Genomic DNA, 6,827 nt, shown 5'->3' on the forward strand with positions numbered 1-6,827 from the left:
ATCAATCTATTTTCCCTATTCTTATAACAACCCCACCTGGAAAATGCCTTAAAGTCTAGACTAGGAGGAAAGTCGGGGTTAAGGAGTATTGGTTGTAGAGTTGGAAATGTTTCCAAAATTTAATCTGAAGAACCTTTTTAAAGAGGAAGAAAAGATAGAATAAAGATAGAATAAAGATAGAATAAAGATGAGGCACCGCTGGATATGAGCACCAACATCTTCACATTTCATAAAACAAGAGAAATGTCACGGTCAGCTCCCTAAATCCAGAACCAATGCTAAGCACCCTGGTCTCGGCTCTTGCTTCTGCCTTTAAAGGAAAACTATACCCCCAAAATGAACACTTAAGCAACAGATAGTTCATATCATATTAAGTGGCATATTAAAGAATCTTACCAAACTGGAATATATATTTAAGTAAATATTGCCCTTTTACATCTCTTGCCTTGAACCAACATTACGTGATGGTCTGTGTGCTGCCTCAGAGATCACCTGACCAGAAATACTACAGCTCTAACTGTAACAGGAAGAGATCACCTGACCAGAAATACTGCAGCTCTAACTGTAACAGGAAGAGATCACCTGACCAGAAATACTGCAGCTCTAACTGTAACAGGAAGAGATCACCTGACCAGAAATACTGCAGCTCTAACTGTAACAGGAAGAGATCACCTGACCAGAAATACTGCAGCTCTAACTGTAACAGGAAGAGATCACCTGACCAGAAATACTGCAGCTCTAACTGTAACAGGAAGAAGTGAGGAAGCAAAAGACACAACTCACCCAATGACACATACTACTAGAAAAGTATATTATTATGAAAATGGCTTATTTACATGAAGCAGGATTTTACATATGAGCTGTTTTATGCAATATCTTTTTATAGAGACCTACATTGTTTGGGGGGTATAGTTTTCCTTTAACAGCCGCCTTACACCTCGGGAGGAGCCCTCGGCTAATCGGATGCCGCCAGGTCTTAATAAGAGAGGTGCCAAGCTAAGGGTTCTGGACGAGCAAAGGGGCACGACGTCTTTTGGGCAGAAGGTCTCAGTACAAGGAGAAAACAGAAGGTGTAGGCAAATCTGGCCGGATCGGGGCAGGCAGAGTACAAGAGGAGTCAGACAGGCAAGGGTCAAACCAGGAGATCAATCAGAAGGGATACGGATACAGAAGAGTCGGTTACCAGGCAGGGGTCAAAATACAGAAGTCAGAATCGTCATAAAACAGGCAGGGGTCACAACAGGTATCAATATCAGACAGGATTTACAGCACAGAAGCACCAGGAATTCACAAGAAAGTTCCTATAAAGGGCAATGAATAGGAGTATATGGAGTATAATAATAAAGTGCAGTAAGTGCAGTGTGAGGCAGAATTATGGAGTATAATAATAAAGTGCAGTAAGTGCAGTGTGAGGCAGAATTATGGAATTTATTAATAAAGTGCAGTGAGTGCAGTATGAGGCAGAATTATGGAATTTAATAATAAAGTGCAGTGAGTGCAGTGTGAGGCAGAATTATGGAGTTTAATAATAAAGTGCAGTAAGTGCAGTGTGCAGGCAGTATGGCAGTGTGCAGTAAGTGCAGTGTGATATGGCAGTATAATAATAAAGTGCAGTAAGTGCCAGTGTGAGGCAGAATTATGGAATTTATTAATAAATGCAGTGAGTGCAGTGTGAGGCAGAATTATGGATTTAATAATAAAAGTGCAGTGAGGTCAGTAGGCAGAATGGAGTTTAATAATAAAGTTGCAGTAAGTGCAGTGTGAGGCAGAATTATGGAGTTTAATAATAAAGTGCAGTAAGTGCAGTGTGAGGCAGAATTATGGAGTTTAATAATAAAGTGCAAGTAAGTGCAGTGTGAGGCGAAATATGGAGTTTAATAATAAAGTGCAGTAAGTGCAGTGTGAGGCAGAATTATGGAGTTTAATAATAAAGTGCAGTAAGTGCAGTGTGAGGCAGAATTATGGAGTATAATAATAAAGTGCAGTAAGTGCAGTGTGAGGCAGAATTATGGAGTATAATAATAAAGTGCAGTAAGTGCAGTGTGAGGCAGAATTATGGAGTATAATAATAAAGTGCAGTAAGTGCAGTGTGAGGCAGAATTATGGAGTTTAATAATAAAGTGCAAGTGAGTGGGCATGTTAGGCAGAATTTATGGAGTATAATAATAAAGTGCAGTGAGTGCAGTGTGAGGCAGAATTATGGAGTATAATAATAAAGTGCAGTAAGTGCAGTGTGAGGCAGAATTATGGAGTTCAATAATAAAGTGCAGTGAGTGCAGTGTGAGGCAGAATTATGGAGTTTAATAATAAAGTGCAGTGAGTGCAGTGTGAGGCAGAATTATGGAGTATAATAAAGTGCAGTAAGTGCAGTGTGAGGCAGAATTATGGAGTATAATAATAAAGTGCAGTAAGTGCAGTGTGAGGCAGAATTATGGAGTATAATAATAAAGTGCAGTAAGTGCAGTGTGAGGCAGAATTATGGAGTTTAATAATAAAGTGCAGTGAGTACAGATATTTATTGGTGTGTCTAAGAATCCAGTGAGATGATGAGGTTAAATAAGTTCTAATGTTTCTTTCCCGACATCTGGACCCGTTTGTAATTAGTCCGACTGCCCATGGGAAGAAGTTGTTAAAAAGTCTTTTACTTCTAGTTTTTATACTTTCATTTACATTTTGTGCCTCAGAGAATAGTTGGGCTTGTGCCAGTTGAACAGTTCATGTCCCGTGTGACTTGGGTCACTAGTAATGACTTTAATGTTGTTCTTACGCCTGCCCGTGGCTACATCAGATAATGATGGGAGTTTAGTTTTCAGCAGTTCTTACCACTGTTTGGAGAGAAGTTTTTTCCTGTTATGTGATTCAACCATCCCACACTGATATGTTACCAGTTAAAATACTTTCAATTGCGGTTCTATAAAAGATGATTTGCTCAGTCTTGTTGACGCCACACCAATTCAATCTTCTAAGGAAATAAAGTCGCCAACGAGCTTTTTGGATTATGTATGTATGTAGACCTAGAAATGTGATGCTCTCAACCTGCTCTATTTTGACATCTTCAATTTGTAGAGGTTCAAGTTGACCAGGTTGTTGTAAGAAACCTACCCTGGTGGTCTAGTGGGCAGCGGGGTCCACGCCGTGTCCTTGGCAGGGACGCCCACTGCGCCGCTCCTGTCCTCCCCTTGCTGGCGCCATCTTTGATTCCTAGGGCGCGCGTGGCGTGCCTGCGCATCTCTTAAAGGCGCAGGCGCGCTGGCGTGATTGTTGTAAGAAAGCAATGGCATGAATTTGCACACGTTTTGGCGCAAATTGGGACCCTATTTAAGGCCCATTCAGACCTGTAGCCAGTGCCCGTTATAGGCAGGGCAGCCATCAGGGGGGGACAGGGGGGAGAGTTGTAGGGGGCCCCGAGGGTAAGGGGGGCCCGGCCACGCCACACTTACTTGATTAGCCAGGCCCCCCATCTTTCTGAGAGCTGCTGACTTCAGGAAGGCATGGACATGTGGGGTCCTAGCCACCAATATTTTTTAATGGGGGGGGCCCTGGCCTCAAAATTTTTTTTATGGAGGGCCCTGACCACCAATATCTTTTAAGTTTTTTCTTAACATTTGGGACCCCTAGCAACCAATTATTTTTTCTTTATTTTTTTTAACTGTGTGGTGGGGGCGGACCTGTGGGGGTGGGGAGGGCGGACCTGTAGGTGGGGCTTGTTGGTGGGGCGCAGCCCAGGGGGCCCAGGAAATTTTGTCGTATGGGGCCCTGTGATTTCTGATGGCGGTCCTGGTTATAGGATCTTATCCTGTGGTTTCCTGAGCCTTGTGCTACCTGTTCCTGAATTTGTTATCCTAACTGTTCTTTCCGTGTTTGACCCTGCCTGTTCCTGACTATTCTGACCTCTGTATCCTGATCCTGCCTGTTTATTGACTACTGAGCCTGACTGATCCTGTTTGTCTGATTACCTGGTTTTGACCCGTTGCCTGCCCTGATCCGGTCTGTCCTGTTTCCGTTTCCACCAGACGCCTTGTCCTTGACCTTCTGCCCAAAGACTCTTGCTATCCGGTCGTGCCCCTTTGCCAGCCAGAACTCCTCGCTTTGTACCTCTTGTTAAGTCCAGGTGGCACCCAATTAAGCTGACGGCTCCTCCCGAAGCCCAACGGTGGTCACACTACTGGTGAAGCCGAGCCGAGACCAGGGTACTTGGCACTTGTTCTGGTATTGGGTGCCGGCCGTGACATTTGTTTTCTGAAGTCTCTAATCATCTCTTTTGTTTTTGTTGAATTGAGAGCCAGGTCATGTCCTTCACTGTATTTAATAATATCACACACCAGTTGTCTGTATTCTTTCATCATTGTTCTGGCTGAGGCCAAGCACTATTGTGTCATCTATAAACTTGTAGACTTTGTGTTTATTCACCGGAGATGAACAGTCGCAATTGTGTTGGGAGAAGAACTTGGGACTTAGTCAAAGTTCTTGTGTTGTGACTGTGCTGTGAAAGATGATAGAGCCAATGGCAGGGGAGAAGACTGATCTGAGTGCTGCTCCAGCAGAATTCTGCACTGAAATCCATTTCTCAAAAGAGCAAACAGATTTTTTTATATTCAATTTTGAAATCTGACATGGGGCTAGACATATTGTCAATTTCCCAGCTGCCCCAACTCATGTGACTTGTGCTTTGATAAACTTAAATCACTCTTTACTGCTGTACTGCAAGTTGGACTGATATCACGCCCTCCCTTTCCCCCCCCCAGCAGCCAAACAAAAGAACAATGGGAAGGTAACCAGATAGCAGCTCCCTAACACAAGATAACAGCTGCTGGTTAGATATAAGAACAACACTAATAGTAAAATCCAGGTCCCACTGAGCACACATTCAGTTACATTGAGAAGGAAAAACAGCAGCCTTGCCAGAACAGCATTTCTCTCTCCTAAAGTGCAGGCACAAGTCAACATGACCAGGGGCAGCTGGGAAAGGACAAAATGTCTAGCCCCATGTCAGATTTCAAAATTAAATATAAAAAAATCTGTTTGCTCTTTTGAGAAATGGATTTCAGTGCAGAATTTTGTTGGATCAGCACTATTAACTGATTCATTTTGAAAAAATTTTTTTTTCCCATGACAGGATCCCTTTAAAAACATCAAATGCTCAGCCTGTAGCCTCTGACCCGGGTGTATATACCCCAGGCCTCACCCCAGACCTCACGCTCAAGCTTCACAATCACTTTAACAAAACACGGATCTTGTAAGGGAAAAACGCACTGAATTAGACGAGTGACCCGGGTGCATCGGCCCAACCTGTACCTGGGAGTGAAGTGCAATTGAACAAAATAAAATGGCCAACTCTGTATGAATAAAAAGATTGACTTTATTTCAGCAGTTTAAAAACATCAACATCCTGACGCGTTTCGTGTAGAGATACAAAATAGTCGTAGGTGTGGTGGATCTTAAACAGCATCAACAAAAGAGGATTAGGAAATATAATAGAGACTGTGGTCAAACAGAAAAAATAATGGGGGTGCAGAGAATAATGATGAGGTGAAGGAAAGAACAATCTGGGCCAGTTAAAGAAAAGCTCTGAGTCCAATTCACTTAAAGGCACACGACATCCAGTGACTGGAAACCAAAATCGCTTTATTCTCCAGCAGCAAAATCCTCACACTCACAGGTGTCACTCCACATCGGAACACCTATACTTCAAGTTGTCACTCACACACTTACCAGCTCAGTTTGCCACTCACAGGCTATTGACTTCACTTTCTTCCAAGTTGTCAACCACACACTATACTCACGTTGTCCAACTGTCACATACACATTACATACTCCAAGGTTGTCACTCGCACGATTACAGTTGTCTCACTTACACTCAGCACAGTTTTCACTCCACATTATATCAGTTGTCACTCCACACACTTAACACTCAAAGTTGTCACTCACACCAAAACATTATACTCAAGTTGTCACTCCATTGTACTCACTTACACTCAAGTTGTCACTCACACATAGTTCACACTTAACACTCAAGTTGTCACTCACAACACTTACACTCAAGTTGTCAACTCACACACACTCAGTTGTCACTCACACACTTACAAACTCAAGTTGTCACTCACACACTTACACTCAAGTTGTCATTCACTTTCACACACTTACACTCAAGTTGTCACTCACAACACACTACACTCAAGTTGTCACTCACCACACTTACACTCAAGTTGTCACTCACACACTTATACTACAAGTTGTCACTCACACACACTTACACTCACAGTTTCACTCACACACACTTACACACTTACACTCAAGTTGTCACTCACAACACTTACACTCAAAGTTGTCACTCACACACTTATACTCAAGTTGTCACTCACACATCAACACTTACACTCAAGTTGTCACTCACACACACTTACACTCAAGTTGTCACTCACACATTTACACTCAACATTGTCACTCACACACTTACACACTCAAGTTGTCACTCACACCACTTACACTCCAGTTGTCCTCACATGCACTCACTCAAGTTGTCACTTTACACACTTACACTCAGTTGTCACTCACACACTTATACTCAAGTTGTCACTCACACTTACCTCACACTTCACACACTTACACTCAAGTTGTCACTCACACAACTTACACTCACATTGTCACTCCACACACTTACACTCAAGTTGTCACTCACACACTTACACTTACACATTCACATTGTCACTCACACATTACACTCAAGTTGTCACTCACTTACACTCACATTGTCACTCACACACTTACACTCAAGTTGTCACTCACACACTTTACACAAGTTGTCACTCACACACTTGTCACTCACA

The sequence above is a fragment of the Xenopus laevis genome, chromosome 7L (genome assembly GCF_017654675.1).
Source record: "Xenopus laevis strain J_2021 chromosome 7L, Xenopus_laevis_v10.1, whole genome shotgun sequence".
Classification (NCBI taxonomy): Eukaryota; Metazoa; Chordata; class Amphibia; order Anura; family Pipidae; genus Xenopus; species Xenopus laevis.